At 30.9% G+C, this 16,660-nt stretch overlaps 1 protein-coding gene across 2 annotated transcripts in view; it reads left to right on the forward strand.

Annotated features, from left to right (window-relative positions):
* The first annotated feature begins 7,910 nt into the window (after positions 1–7,910).
* Positions 7,911–16,660, forward strand: part of LOC126774431 (ADP-ribosylation factor-like protein 4C) — a 58,427-nt gene continuing 49,677 nt past the window's right edge. For both annotated transcript variants that reach the window (XM_050495958.1, XM_050495959.1), the window contains exon 1: positions 7,911–8,377. The gene's annotated coding sequence lies outside the window, so the exon portion shown is untranslated. The remainder of the gene's footprint in view (positions 8,378–16,660) is intronic.

The following is a 16,660-nucleotide window of genomic DNA, read 5'->3' on the forward strand; positions in this document are numbered from 1 at the left end:
ACCCAGACTAGCTTGCACAAAGCCCTACCACCAGTAATAATATATAATTATGATGCAGTTACTAACGCCCGCCAAGAAAGCGACATTTCTCTAGTCATACATAACACCGTTAGTTTTAAAAATTTAAAGAAAAGAAATGAAGAATAGAAATAAAAAAATAACAAATTACAAAATTATTTTAAACAATTTACAAATAAAAATTTAGACAAAATTTTGTATGACTACACATTATTTCGTTAGTACATACCTACATATGTGCAAACTTAAATACCATTTCAGTTTGCACATATCTATGTATGTGCAAACGACATTAAAAATTTACAAACTACTAAATCTAGAAAGTTGTGCAATGAAAACTATTTCAACATTAAATATAAATATGTGTCATTATGAATCCCGAGCCAAGTGTTACACGTGGCTATTAAATACAATTCTAAAAATACGCCTAAAACCTCCACCTATAAGGCAAGAAGCCAAACACTTTAATAATTAAAGGCCGTATTAAATCGCATTTGAGATTCGATTCGTGTTACTATAGCTACTATTATCAAAACAAGGGGTCTGGAAGGGGCTTCTTAGTAACACTTATGGCCTTTAAGGCTTGAACATAAAGTTCATTATATATCAGAAAAGTTTAAGTACTACTAAGCATCAGAAACTCGCGATAAAAGTACTATTACAAAGAATAAAATATTAACACAACAAAGGCACTATCCCAATTAATTATATATCTCGTTTACAATCTCAGTAATACTGAAATCGTTGTTTTTATTAATTAATTTACGCAACGACTATACGTTACAAAATATTTGACAGAGTTGGTATGAAATTTATGCAATTTAAAAAGTGAATTTCAAATGTGCTATTGTTATATGGAGTTAATTTATCGTGACGGCATTACAGATTATAACTACGTTTAAATCTATGTAAATAAATAAAATTAAAGTGTATGTCTGTTATTTTAAAATAGCTGCTTTATTCAGTTAATATGGCTATTTGGAAGTCTTTTTTCCCGTATTACAAAAGTATATATATCAAACTAAAGTTTACGAACATATTTTTCATAATAAAAGAAACCGCGATGCGCAGCTAGTTCACAAAATAATTACAGTCATCATAAAAGAGATAAAACTTTATATGCTTACCCATTTTATCATCTGGTTTGCTATTCGTAAAAGTAGCAATCGGTATTGTCACACTTTTAGGCTAAAGCCTTATCTGCTTTTGAGGAGAATGTTTGGAGCATATTCAATCAAGCTGCTCCAATGCGGCTTGGTGGACACACGTAAAAGATTTTTACCCGTCACACACAAGTTTTTACACGATATTTTCCTTCATAGCCGAGCACAAGATGAATCATCGACACTATTTAGTGATGCTTACCGGGGTTTAACCCGCACTCTTCAGTTAAGATTCATGTTTTCTAACCACTGAGCCATCTTGGCACATTAGGTATTTATACAAAATCATATACAGGTTATATTGTTAAATAGCAACTAAATATAAATGTTGAATTATCTACAATAATGTATACTCGCAACATGTTAACCATTTGGTTACAATATTCTGTTATTTATAGATTTTACACAACAAAATTAACGAGATATGTATGTAGACAATGTTTCATGAATAATGACGATCGCGTGTAATGAATACATAACTAATACAAATGTACTTACTAGTGTTGGGTATTAGTGCAGGCCCGTCTGAGTACCACCCACTCTCAGGTTTTTCTACAGACACACCCAACAGTACATCGCTGTGTTCCAATTTGACCCTTGACTGAGCTATTACAGGCTCAAGAGATAGTAGATTCCGTGGTTGGCAGCAAATTAACGTGAAAAGTGGATTATATTGCTTACTATGCCTATGTGCGAAGCTCCATCACAGCTTTATTTTCCCATTTATAATATTAGTCTGCAATGGAATCGGACCAAATTGTTTACACAATACACTAATGTATTAAAATCCAAAAAAAAAAAAAGAATTTGTACACGTCTATAGTTTAAATTAATCTACAAAAGGGAAGTCAATGTTTTACTGTTCTCTCACTTCCTGTATGTTTAATAAACAACTACGATTGTATCCCTTCAAGTCCCTACTACCATGCGTGTCTGTATCTAATTAGGAACAATACGTACATATACAAAACATACAGTGTTTTGTAGGGAACATAATGACTCAATGACAATAACAATGTTGCCATAGCAATTATACTAAGCAAACTACTTACTAAATTTGAATTTTTTATACTCGAATTTCAAATCTATTCCTTTTTCAAAAATTACATATGATCCTCTATTGAATTTTTAATGTCTATAGCTACTTCTTTCATGTATATGAAGACAAATGAGCGATTTATTTGACAGCTCTTTTGGGGTGCCATTTAGAGTTTCCTAGGCAAAAATGTTCTTTATTTCTTCGTTTTCTCGATCAAAATCAAAATATATTTAATCAAATGCTATTTTACAAGATAAATAAATCATTTTAAAGGTACCATCAAATCGTAATGTAGATTATTTCTCATTGACATAGATAATCATAACCATACACAATAACATATATATGTACTGTAAATCAATTAATACTATCTCCACGTGTTTAACATACATATTACTTTACTCAATATTCCAAAAATAATTAAAGATATATCGTTAGACATTGAATGAATTCTTTGACCATTTATGGGTCAAAGATTCCTATTTGTATAACTGTCATCTTATATACACCATACAATGCAGAATTCAAAATTGCTTCCCCAGTCTATAACTTTGACTCCACTTAAAAAATTTAGGCATATGATTTATACATACATAATAAATTCGAAACGCCAATAATTATTATTATTTTCTACGGAACGCAACCAATTTGACCTGACAAACTTACCTGAATTATTTTCATGTATTGTTTCACGCCACTTTCAGATATTACGATATCAAACGATTCAACGATTTCAATTTCGCTAAATGTAATACTTATAATAGCTGCGTTTCGTTTTTCACAAGCAATTTAAATAAGACTGTTGTCAGTATATCAAATTATTCAACAAAAAATAATCATAAATTTACTACCATTTTACCATGCTTCTCCAGTCCTGGTCGATAGAAACATACATTTGCAGAATTACGTCCGACACTTATACTTATTCGTTTCTACATTATGTTTTCCGTCACTGCCAATTAGTCATGTTTATATCATAAATTGAGCGCATACAAAAAATGGTGCTGGCTCGTGTGCTCTATTTACAAATTAAACCCATCCAATAAACTACAAAAATACCAATTCACTGAATAAAACTACGCAATATAATGACGGTAACAAACATTTATTTTAATAATCCCTTTCCTTAATCCCTTTAGAATTATTATATTTTAAGGCGAAACGACGTTTGGGTACGGCGCGCATTAGTTCTTATAAACCCAATATTTGTGAGGCTTAATTACAGTAAAGGACCACACAGGCAGATCCCGTGTCATTTATCTCGACCGATAGTTTTTACGAAATTGATATAACAAAAAATCGCTTGTGACTAGCAGAGGAATCACGTGAATTCATCCTAAATCCGGATTTGAGTAGTTTGTAAATAAAATTGGATGTATCGGTTTCCAGTAGTTTCTGTTAAGAGGTGGATATATGTATGAACGGCGTTGCATTTGCTCGATTAGGGCGTTACCTAAAATATGTTTTATTGCAAAAATAAGTCGAAGGTCCCCTTGGTATCGTATTATACAATATGCAGTCAAAGTCAAAGTCAAAAAATTTTATTCAATATAGAAGCGTTACACTTACTTATTGATTGTCATAACACGCGGGAAACAGCGGGAATTTGTTTTATTTCTCATTCTGCTTTAATTTACAAGTAATATACAACAATAACAGATTAATATATATATATATATATAAATATATATATATATATATATATATATATTTTAATTTGAAATAACCTGGAGGCGATCGTTTCATTCCCAAGGTGTGCAATCATTTAAAAAGTCATTGGTTGTGTAATATCCTTTAGCACACAAGCGTTCCTTAACGATTCTTTTAAGCAATCATTCACAATTGAATATTTTTAAACGTTTTCTGGGATCCTGTTGTAAAAGCGTATACATGGTCCCATAAAAAACTTACTAACCCTGTACTAAATCTGGTAATAGTGGTTGTAAGTTTATACTTGTTCCTGGTATTAACAGTGTGTACGTCAAAATTTCTGGGAAAATCTTTTTTTTACAGAATCAATAAAAAAAAATTGCGATAGCTAACATAGAAATAAAAAGCGAATAATTTCGTAAACAGTGTTTTTTGCTTATTTATTTCTATCTATAATTTACTTCTAATTATTTTCATTATTTTTTAACGATTTATAAATTAAAATTAATATTTTTAAGCGTTTTTCGATAAATATTACCGAGAAATAAGGTCACCAGGTCAATGTTATATACATCCAAGCCGTAATCTATTTAGGAATATTTCCTTATGATGTTTTCTTGTACCATTCCACATATATTGACTTAACTACTTGAAACTTTTTGTTGTGTTTTATGATAATTATAACTGTTTCAGATGCACTATTTTACCTTAAAAGTTAAAGCATCAAATGACTGAATGAAAATTATTTGCAGAATTAAAAACGAAGGTAATTAAAAATAATATGGTGTGCGCTCGCTTTGTGCACGCTACTAAACATAACTTTGATGCTGTATTTCATTTGTGAGGATGAGTGAACCAGTGCATTTACAATAGTTCCAATGAAAAAAAATGTATATTTATATAGTATATCAAAATAAATAAAATAACTTTGTATCTTTATAAAAGGTATGAAAGAGCAAAAAACTTCTAAAGTATTAACTGTGTCGTCGTTAAAAGTTATACCTTTATATTAGAGACGAACTGACTAAAAGTTTTCTAACTATGGTATTCGATCGTTAGATTTATTTTTATATTATGTCCCATAGTTAGATAGAGGTTATATGAACATGATACCCATAAAACTCCGTGTGAACAAAACAAATGCAAAAAAAAAAAAAAAAATTCGGTGCTAATTATTTGTAGAATAAAATTTTACTCATATTATCATATGATCACTGGAAAAGCACTTTGTAACATGGAGCTTCGCCCACGGTTTCATCGATAAAGAAACCCAATGATTTAACGATTTAGTTACACCCTCGTCTGGTATTAGCTTGAAAAAGATATCGATATAACAGAAATAACTTTTAAGGGGAGTTTTGTGACAACAACTTTGTTTTTTGCCTAAGCCCTAACGGAAACGTAAAAGTTGTTTTTTTTATTATATTGTTTTGAAAATAATATAATTCTTATTGTAGCTATATTCATAACAATAGTTCCTACACAAAAATATGTTATTTTAAAGTAAATAGTCAAAGTAATTTTGCCTGATATTGCAATTTATTTATAATATTTAGTATACTATATTTTTAAATTGGCTTTTATAAGCACTTTTGAAACGTATTTTATAGTATTTTATTTAATATAAAATCACCACCGGTTCAGAATGTAGATTCTTCCGAGAAGAAAGTAATAAATATATAAAATATCTTCGTAATTTTATTATAGAAACAAATACCTTGCCCCTGGAAAGACTAATGACTTTACGTAGTCATAAACTTCGCGTAATAAGCTTATCCTTAATTCTCGTCTATACAGTGATTTTCACTGATTCTCTTAAAATTATCAATACTGATGTAAATATATTGTGACGCAACTACCACTACAACAATAAACCTATTTTGTAAAAAATAATTCCGAAGGGGGTCCCGAGCTCCAAGATTATAAATGGTCTATTTATGAAGCTCTATTTTGTAAAATGAAAACTTTTTCAATATCTATAACATTACCCGAATATAGTATTCCATAAGACTATATTATGAAAATAACCAAAATATACAAGCCGAGCCGTATCAATATTATAAAGGAAGATAATTTATACATACTCAAAATAGAAAAGGACCTAAAACTGATCCCCGTGGAAGTGGCAAGATAATATTAGATATTTCATAAGCCAATTTAGTTAAAAATGATAATTACTCATTTAAAAACTTAGTATATACATATATAATAAAAAACATATATTTGGTAAACCTGTAAGTCTGTCTCCCCTATGTAATGTAGAGATTACTCAACCCTGCATAAGAAGAATTGCACACTTGCGTCAAAGAATATTCTTCAGAAAATATTGTACATACATGATACATACATACATGTTTGTGAAATGTATAGTCATTAAGACATTTTGTACCGTTAAAGGAACTGACAAAAATATTATACATTTTAACTCTATGCACATTGTAAGTAAAAATAAAATAGAATCATTCATTCGTTATACAAACTACAATACAGAGAGACTTCTGTCACTCGGGGATGACATATTTTGAATGTCTATATGTAACAATGTATAAGTTATCTACTCTTAAAACAGATAAAGGATTTACTTAAAAAATATGAGTCGATGTTCATAATATGATGATCACTATTACTAATTCCAGTGTTAATACCATCAATTATAACATACATAAAATATACCTACTGTTATAAAATTAAACACGTAATTCTGGTATATGCGTATATTTCGTATATCTCGGAAATGGCTGTAACGATTAAACGTTACGTTACGAAAAAACGTTACGTTCTACAAAAAAAATTATAACTAACCATCGATTGAAGCTCGTTCGCCAAGGTACTAAGAGTTTTATATTACCCTTGTAAAGATAAACTTCTCTGTGTGCCGGCTCAAACTGCTAATATCACTCCGAAAGTATCCAATTTACTTCCTGGTTTATTTCTCATAAGATTGATGATCAAGTTTGTCTGAAGATTGTCTCTGCAAGTGTGCGCGTTGCTTTTAAAGAATAATATACATCAGCGTCTTTGGCACTTAGGAATGTTTTCTTGGTTAAACCAAATGAATAAACTTTACATCTATTTTGGCCTTGGGCAAGCATTGAGTGAGTCTCGTTTCGTATTCTAGATAGTCATAAATATTTTTAATGGCGTCAATAGAAATAATTTATAAGGTGAAGTTAGTTATAATATATTATGTTAGCAAATCCAGGTTATAATGAACTCGTTATTTGAATAGAAGTTCTGGTTTCCTGGGATCATAGCCGAGCGGGCCCTTTTGTGGGCACATGTGTTAAGACATTGACCTTATCTCTTCAGGAAGACGACATTAAAAGCAGAATTTACGACAGAAAATAATGAAGTGGCAGAGCAGAATGTTCGTTTCTAATTTCAAATTATATGTCTAAAACGAAAATTATTAAATGAAAAAATTAATTTTCGTGGAGTTTTATGCGATGTTTCAAATGTTTAAAGTATGTTAACACAGGCTCTGACGCATCGATGAAATAGGAAATAAAAGAAAACTTAAATAACAGATAATATTTTACCATTTCTACAAAGAAACCGATTGTAACATCCGTCGCCATTACAGATAGGAAAGACGTCAGCAAGGCGAGACAGTAAAGATAACGTCAAGAATACCACAACTTACTACCGACTACTTGTTTTGACCAAACAAAAAGGGGGCTTTTTTGTCTCTATATAACAAACATGTCTACTACTAATTTTATAAAATACCCTTCATATTTCCTAATAAATTTCACTAATTATTAATGAAACCTTCCTAATTTCAATTTATTATTTATTTTATAATTTAAATTAGGTATAATTTTTGAAAATGCAATACTACTTAATAACATTGTATTGTTGTATCTACACGTGATTTCATATCAAGCCCAGGTATACATCCAGTGCATTGATATGCAACGGCCAACGACTTAAAAATAAAACCATAGTGGTTACCTTGCTCGGACGGCCAAAATCATCGGGTTGCTTGCGAATGCACCCGAACGGCAATCTTTACTCAACTCGGTCCGCCGCACTCGCCGCTCGTCTCCCGTCTCCCGCCCGCGAGCGCTCAGTACGGAGGTGTCCGCGGGCGAGGCGGCACGTGCGGTGCACGCCTCGCTTCATTGTATTGTTTTGGCAGTGTACACCATTGTTTTATTCCATCCGAATGTAATCAATGCGAAATTTGAGTGTAATACGAAGCCTGCATTATTTGTTTAGATATTGCTGAATTGTGCAACGACAATAAAGTTCTTATCTACGCGGATAAGTAGACGGTGGCTTATTGACAAGTGAAACTCTGATCGTCCCATTCATAAAGGACAGTTTGTGTTTTGTTGTTGAACCGTAAATGTGCAGTGATCTTTGCTGTTAATAATAGCATGCAAATCAATAACCAAGTGGATACCCAACTCCAAGCTGCGAAGTGCTCTTGCCGTGCGGTTTATAACACGGTTGAATATTGATTGGTCCAACCGGGATCACTGGAAACTGTCGTCCCGTTACGGTAAGTAAACAAAAGGACCTGAATCAGAGAATTATAATTTGCTAATGCCTTAAAAACAAATACATATTCGTTCTAAAAATAATATAATTCTTCCTTAAAATAAACTTGGGTAGGTAAGTCACCGCAGAAAATATACATAAACGCAATGTTATGATTAATCATTTTAAACAAATATTGATTATTGTCACCACTGATGATTTCACAAAGATGTTTTTCCTTTAATACAAAACATTTCCACGAATATGAATAATAGCGGCATATTTTAAAATTATTTATTATCTTTTCACTTTTTTTAACTCCCGTTTTATAATGAGATTGCATTTAGTGCGACAGTTTTAAAGTAGTAGCTTTTCAACAAGATACAAAAATAACATCATCCGCCCACTACAAACTGCAAGCCCGACATTTCCCTCCACTTCCATGATGTTTTCCTCAATTTTCTTTTCCAGGTCAACTTTACGTGACCTCTTTTCCAATGACCTTGTAAATACAAGTAAAAAAATCAAGAATAAATCATCATATTGTATAAAAAATATGTTTATACGACTGGTCGAATGCTAATGAGGTAGCTCTAACCAGTTGTGAGAAAAAATTATGAAAAAAAAGCGTAACTGTGTATTATTATTAAAAAAAACATTTCATCAGTTATAATAAAAATTGATTTCTTCAAACTTGGCCAAGAGTGAGGTTAATATTATTACTAAGCAAAATACCACGTAAACACGGTAAACATGACTTAATAACAATTAACGAATATAAAATGAATGGAATAATACTGAATATGAATTAATATAAAAAAACCATACTTCGTTAGTTCTTGAATCTATTGAGAGGCATTCAAGTAAAACTAATTGCCCTCAAATTTGTCTGTCAGTTTTAACAACCCCTATGACAAATAGTTGAATGTCGCCTAATGAGAACTTGCGAGTAATCAATAGCTGATAATCCCTTAAACCGCAATCCAAACCGGATTTAACTTGAATTATTTCAATGCGATGAAACTTGTATGATTACGTAATATGTCGAAAAATAATAATGACGTCGAAACTAAAAGGTTGTCTGCAACATTATATTTCTCGACAAATTAATATTACTGTTTGAAAAATTGTTTACAATATCCATTTATTTAACTAAAATTATCAGAATTTATAGTCAAATGCGGTAAATTTTGCTCTGTACAATGCACAATTTACTGTACAAACTCATTAAATATTTTAATTAATATATTTCTAACGTATTAAATCACAATCTATATGGACATTTTATATGAGTAATTAATTAAACACGGCGCATTTCATACACTATGATAAAAGTCTACGTCATCATCAGTTAACAAATGTAATACGGTAATGATATAATATGATACGGTTGTAATTATATTAAAAATTACGTAATTAATAAAAATGTTTTAATGTATATAGTTCAATCAAAACATTATTGATTATTATTTTATTATATATTATATTTATAAGGAAAGAAGAAATAACTTTATTTTTTAATTATTTTTTTATTTAAAATATCTATATATTTTAGGCATTAGGCAAATGACAAGTACCAAATGGTGGTCCACTAACTATCGCTGTCTTACCATATTGGCACTGTAAGAAATATTACCCAACTATAGCATCTTCAATGTGCCAATACCTTTTACACTAAGATGCCAGGTCCCTTCTGCTTATATTTACACTGGCTCACTCACCCTTCAAACCTGAACACAACAATACTAAGTATTAGCGTCTTGCGGTACAATATGTGATGAATGGGTGGTACCTAGTTGGTACCCAGACGGGCTTGCACAAAGCTCTACCACCAAGAAGATAGATAATTTTAAAAACAAAATTGTGTACTTAATTAGTACATATATGTCTTAAGATCAGTTTTATTTAAGTATAGAAGAAGACCCTCTTGATATATAACTCGAACAATGGCATTGTAATCCCAACATATTGCAGGTAGAAATCGAAAAGGTTAAGGTTATGACATAGCTATCTAATAATATATGTGAGCTGCCATGCAATAAAGCTTAATTAAACATATTAGGTTTTTATTAGTGATCGAAGCATATTAGGCACATTAATTAATCGATAAAACTATTATTAACGTAATTGTATTAAATTGATATGCCTATGTATATATTAATCTATTAGGTCCCTACATATGAAATTGGCGTTTTGTACGGGAGAAATATAAAGTCTTTTTTTTTTTGTAAAATTAATTTAATTAATCAAAGTATGCACCGTTGTTATCTATGCACTTTTGCAATGTCATAGGTAGTTCATTGATCCCTTTACTAAAAAAAACCATGGGAGCGAGAATCAATAAACTCTTTGAAGGCGGTTTGGACTGCCGCATCGGAGTTGAATTTTTTTCCTTGTAAGAAGTTGTCCAAATTCCAGAAAAAATGGTAATTTGTTGGAGCAAGGTCCGGGGAATACGGTGGATGTCGTAGACATTCCAATTGTAACTCATCTAACTTAGTGGTTGTTTGTTGTGCCAGTCGACGCGTGTTTGCAAGTTCGGTTCACTCAATTCATCGTTCAAGTTTTTTTACTTTCCCGATTTGCTTCAAGTGGATTAATACAGTTTTATCACTTACCCCGAAGCCTGCAGCTATCTCTGAAGTGCTTTGTGATAGATCCGCTTCCACAATAGCCTTTAATTCTTCATTTTCGACTTTGCTCTCCGGCCGTCCACGGGGTTGGTTCTGAAGGTCGAAATTTCCAGAACGAAACGTTGAAACCAAAATTGTACCGTGCTTTATTTTGCGACACCAGCGCCGTACACATCATTAATCCTTCGAGCTGTTTCTACAGCACTGGTACGGTACTGCCACGGTAGAACTCGTACTCGTAAATATACCGATATTTCATGTTTTCCATTGTGCGATAATAAGCGACGCCAAAGAAAAAAATAATGAGGAAAAAACAAATGAATGACTGTTTTCATAACTCAAAATGTACCAGCTACATGAATCTATAAATTTGAATTTGGAATTCTTAACCAAAGAGGAGATATTTCAGATCAAAGTGGTCAGTACGACAAAACGCTAATTTCATATGTAGGACCTAATAATATGTTGATCTTGAATTATATACATTTAATATGTAAAATTATAAAATAATATTGATAAGGTAACGTAATAGCGCGTAATTGTTTGTTACATGTTACACTAACGGTAATGAAATATTTTTTATCTGATTGTGATAAAATCTATATTCAAAAAACGTATTACGTATACGTTTTCTTTACGGATGATAGAATGATCGTTTTTTTATACATATATATTATATAAAAAACGTTTTATTCAAAGTTGTGTCTCATCTATGTAACGTACAGGAACGAGAAAAGAATCGTTGCTCATATCTATAAAAATGATAGGTAATTGACGTACAATAACGATTCGTTAAATAAAGACCTACCTTAAGGCTTGTTAAAATTTATTGTTATGGATACTACCCTAAATGTTTGTGAGATTTATTTCCCTCCTATACAAAAGTCCCCACTCAACAATCCTTTGTGTAAGAAGTCTGGAAGCGCAATTGCTAAACACACCTGACCGCAAAGAGGAGGGAACAACCAGTTTCGCCACCTGCCCGCAGGCTCACTGCAAATTCAAGATGTGAAATTAAAAAATCATGCAAAAAATTTATAATGTCTTAATTTTACTAACAATTAAAACCTGGCCTTAAGATGGTAAAATTTTAGAGGTGCTGAAATTTTGACGTTAACTGAAATTCAAATAGATTGGGTTTTCCCTAGACTTTTTAAAGCTTAAATTTCTGAGTCAATTCTGATTCAAAGATTAAAAAATAAAATATAAAGTACATTCAAACATAGCGGATTATCATATAAAAAGGGAGGAATATACAGGACAACTTCCAAAACCTAAATCCATCTTACCAATATAACAAACGATATTATTCTCATTAAAAACTGTACAATGACTTTAATGATAGTTATGTGAAAGGAAAATGCGATCAAATAAGCAATTGATTATGCGATGTACAATTATAGCTCTCATGAAGCAGGCTGTTAATTCGCTCGCTACACTTTCATACAAGGCACTCACAACAGTAACCTCGACGTTATTCTATTGTCTTTATAGTCGATGCTTGCTTTCTACAATGACTGGAAACTTGAAGAAACGGTAACGTATCAATATCCTCTTCCGAGTTGTGAGAAAGTGTCGAATGAGTTACGAAATAATTTCTATGAAGTCATCGATTTTCATAATATTCCATAAATGGTTGCGTAATTATTTAATTTAAACTACATTGTATTATTTGCCTTCGTTAAAGATACCGTGTTGTGAAACGTTCCGTGTTGTGAATTAACAATGAAATAAATCAGCCATTTCTATAGGAACTTACCCAAGTTTTGAATTTATTGTTACAGAATAATCCTTAGCTATGAGGCACTATAGTGTAAGATTCAAACAATAGCGACTTTACTTATAAATATTAGTTAATTGCTGATTATACTGTGTCTTCTTTTTTCGAATGTCAAATCAATAATGACAGAAAGAGAGAAATCAATGTTTAGCTAAACACCGCTTTACAATCTTTATAAAAAAGCTGTTATTGTAGACCTAACTATAAACAACTTTTTATAGAAAACAATACAAAAAAATCCATACGAATGGATGATATCGTCAAATGATATAAGATGATCAGTCTTTGTACATTGTGGTATAATTATATTAAACACATTATCTCTGTTGAACGAACTCAATTATCTTTCATCTTTTTATGCTTTATGTATTTAAACATTTCCTTTATATCGACTTAGTAACATTTATCTTATTTCAGTAATAACAAGAACAATGTGTCATCAATTCTACATAAATATATACTTGTATATAACTACTCACTGTTAACGAGCAAAGGTTATGCATTTTATTATTTCGTTAGTATTTTAATCGTTTGACATTTTGAAAGATTAATGTTGATGTTATTTGCCTTGTCTGCAGAATCATGTATATGAACAAAACTAAAACTATTGAAAATATCATTTCAATCTATATGCACATACTTTATGTAATAATTTAGTATTTTTAAAAACTGCAATAAAATGTTGTTTGTTAAGAATTTAATGTTGTACAAGTTACATTATAAGTTACGACTTATTTAACATTAGTTTAACTACGAAAATATATAAATATTACACTAATGAAATATAAGGTTATTCTTTTAAATAATCTCTATTAACGTTCAAAATTTTAACATACTACCTTTTGTACTAATAACGATATATTATTCTTGAATCATCCCAATTTTGAATGTAATCCCAAAGACTGCATTGTGGTTGGAAATTCCAGAGAACCCGTGATTCATCAACGCAGTCCATTATCCGTCACCTTAATTATTATCTTAACTTAAAAAGTAATAAATTTAAGCAAACGTTAATGTATTCTTCAAGGAATATTTTTGGAATATTAACTTAAAAACTAACTTTAAAAAGAAAACGGGTTTTAAATTTCGAATTGATTGATTCTTCACCGTAGTGACTATATTATAGTAAAATATTAAAAAAAAACCATAACTTTACAATTTCAGCTGTCAGTCCACAGCATAATATAGAAATAAGTTTAAAGAGTATTAAAAATTATCGGCTTTGCAATGTTGTTTAGCGATTAAATTATGTTATGTTTTATATGTATATGCTTTTTTCGAATGTCAAATAAATGATGACAAAAAGAGAGTAACCAGTGTTCTATTAAACAAAGTTTATAAGTAAGATCGAGCTTTCTTAGTTACTCAAAATAACATAACCGTTGGCGGTGCTCGTTTACGATGTCGAAGAATAACGATATCTGTGACCTTAATCTAATTTACTTTGAATTTGTTATTTATAAAATACATTATGATGCAAACATTAAAAGTGTTCTTCACACTTCTGATTCGGTCTACCTGCAAGGTTTTTCTGATGATAAACACAAGGCTACCGAAATAGTAAGTTTTTTTTCTTTGTATATATATTATTTACTTTTCTGAAATTGTAATTATTTCGTTATATCACATACTCTTTATTACTTTTTCTTCTATTTAAATAATTTTCAAGAATTATAACTGGTGATGGGCACGGTAACCTCACAATGACGATGACATCATCACGGATACTATCCTATCCCACAAAGATCAATTGTCATCAACGAGGAAGACAACTGACAAAATAAAATGAAGACAAAACACAAAAAATAATAATTGTAATCCAAAAATTTTAATTGTTATTGTGTCTGCAGGCACATGAACAACCAAAACTCAAAAATTATAGAAAGATACACCAAACGCAAAGACGACACGTCTACGAAGTCTACAGGGAAACATTAAATATAAAATACAAGTTTAACAGTATTATGTCTATTTTCGTTATCGCTATTTTCGTATTCGAGTAAGTGTATTTACTTGCGTCAAATGATTCGTTTTTGTGTAACGGAACATTTTAAAATCTAGCATTTTATACCGTTAATAAGTACAATCACGCTGTGAAAACTTATTTTTCATTAATTTCTCATGTAAAAATAACTTAATTATTTTAAATATTTTCGATTAACTTTTAAAGTTGCATGCATACAATACAGGGCTCAGACAAGTTGCATTCGTTTTCTTATGCTTTCGAATTTAATTATCAAAATAGGTATTTGACATAATTTTGCATGAAAACCTATCAAGTAACCCTTTGGAAGCAATGATAAACTAATTAATCGTTTAAATTTAAAAACCGTTATCATTTTAAATTTCTCAAAGATTTAAGTGTATTCTTCAAATCGTAGTCAATCGGTAACCGACGTACAAACTCGCTCTGGGACAGTGTAACTAAGACTACAGCAGTATTTAAAAAACTATCAGTGATACAAAGTGCACCCAAAAAAAAATTGAACTTATCGCTTCTAGCGATCTGTTATCATTTTGTAAAAGATCTTTAAAAGAAACCTTTCTGTTTAAAATTATAGAATAAGAAGGCGGACGAGCATATGGGCCACCTGATGATAAGTGGTCACCAACGCCCATAGACATTAGTATTGTAAGAAATGTTAACCATCGCTTCCATAACCAATGCGCCACCAACCTTGGGAACTAAGATGTTATCTCCCTTGTGCCTGTAATTACACTGGCTCACTCACCCTTCAAACCGGAACACAACAATACCAAGTATTGCTGTTTTGCGGTAGAATATCTGATTAGTGGGTGGTACCTACCTAGACGAGCTTGCATAAAACTCTACCACCAGTGAACAGAACTCTACCACCAGTATTCACTAACATTAAACACTTCTATTTCATTGAAGTAAAGATTTACATATATAAACTTTTTTATTTCCAAATTAAATTTTTCGATTTTGTTTGACTCACGTGAACTGAGTTCCAACGCGCTCTTTTTTATCGAAATTAATATCCTATTTAAAACCCATAAATATACGTGAACGATACTATTTATCTTTCTTTTAAAATCTATTTCTATTTAGCAGTAAATATATTTAATAAGGCGACGTAATAATGATAGACATGTTTATAAATTGAACGTCTGTTACATGATACATATTTAAAGTGACCATCTAAACCGTAACCGGACGAAAAATTACTTATATAATTAGGCCGTGTTCCTACGCAGTAGCCCACGCTTCTTTATTATAAGGCATACCATTATAAGAGCTACTTGTAATGTCGCTTCGATAGATCATACATATTAACATGATAATGTGATGGTGCGTCAGGCAAATTTTCACTGCTTATAAATTTTATTTATTTTTCATATGGTTATTGATAGCTCACATGAGTTATTACATGAGTTAATATATACATATATATTCTTTAGTTTATAGTGTGACGTCAAATATTTTTTTCGTGTCATTTCATAAATATACTAGCTTCCCGTCCTAACTGCGTAGAGGTGCAATAAGTTTTTTTTTTGTTCAAAACTACCTAGTTCACTTTAAACCACTTGAAACACACATTTTTTATCAAAATCGGTCCAGCCATTTAGAAGGTGTTCAGTGAAATGCACACGCACAGATTAATTATATACTTAAATATATACCGATTTTGTTTTATTTTAAAAAGCTAATTTTGTATTCATAGTCGGTCCCTGAATCGTGTTAAATTTATATAATATATAGTCATCGAATTTATATATCCGAATAAATTGTATACTCTACCTCAGTAACGCTGTGTGGGCGATTGAGTTACTCGTTAAATTAAATTTCACTAATCAACAGACAGCAACGAAACTGAAACTTAATACATGATGAGCAAATATTCACGAACGAACGAACTTGCATACTCAT

The sequence above is a fragment of the Nymphalis io genome, chromosome 16, assembly GCF_905147045.1.
Source record: "Nymphalis io chromosome 16, ilAglIoxx1.1, whole genome shotgun sequence".
NCBI classification, from domain to species: Eukaryota; Metazoa; Arthropoda; class Insecta; order Lepidoptera; family Nymphalidae; genus Nymphalis; species Nymphalis io.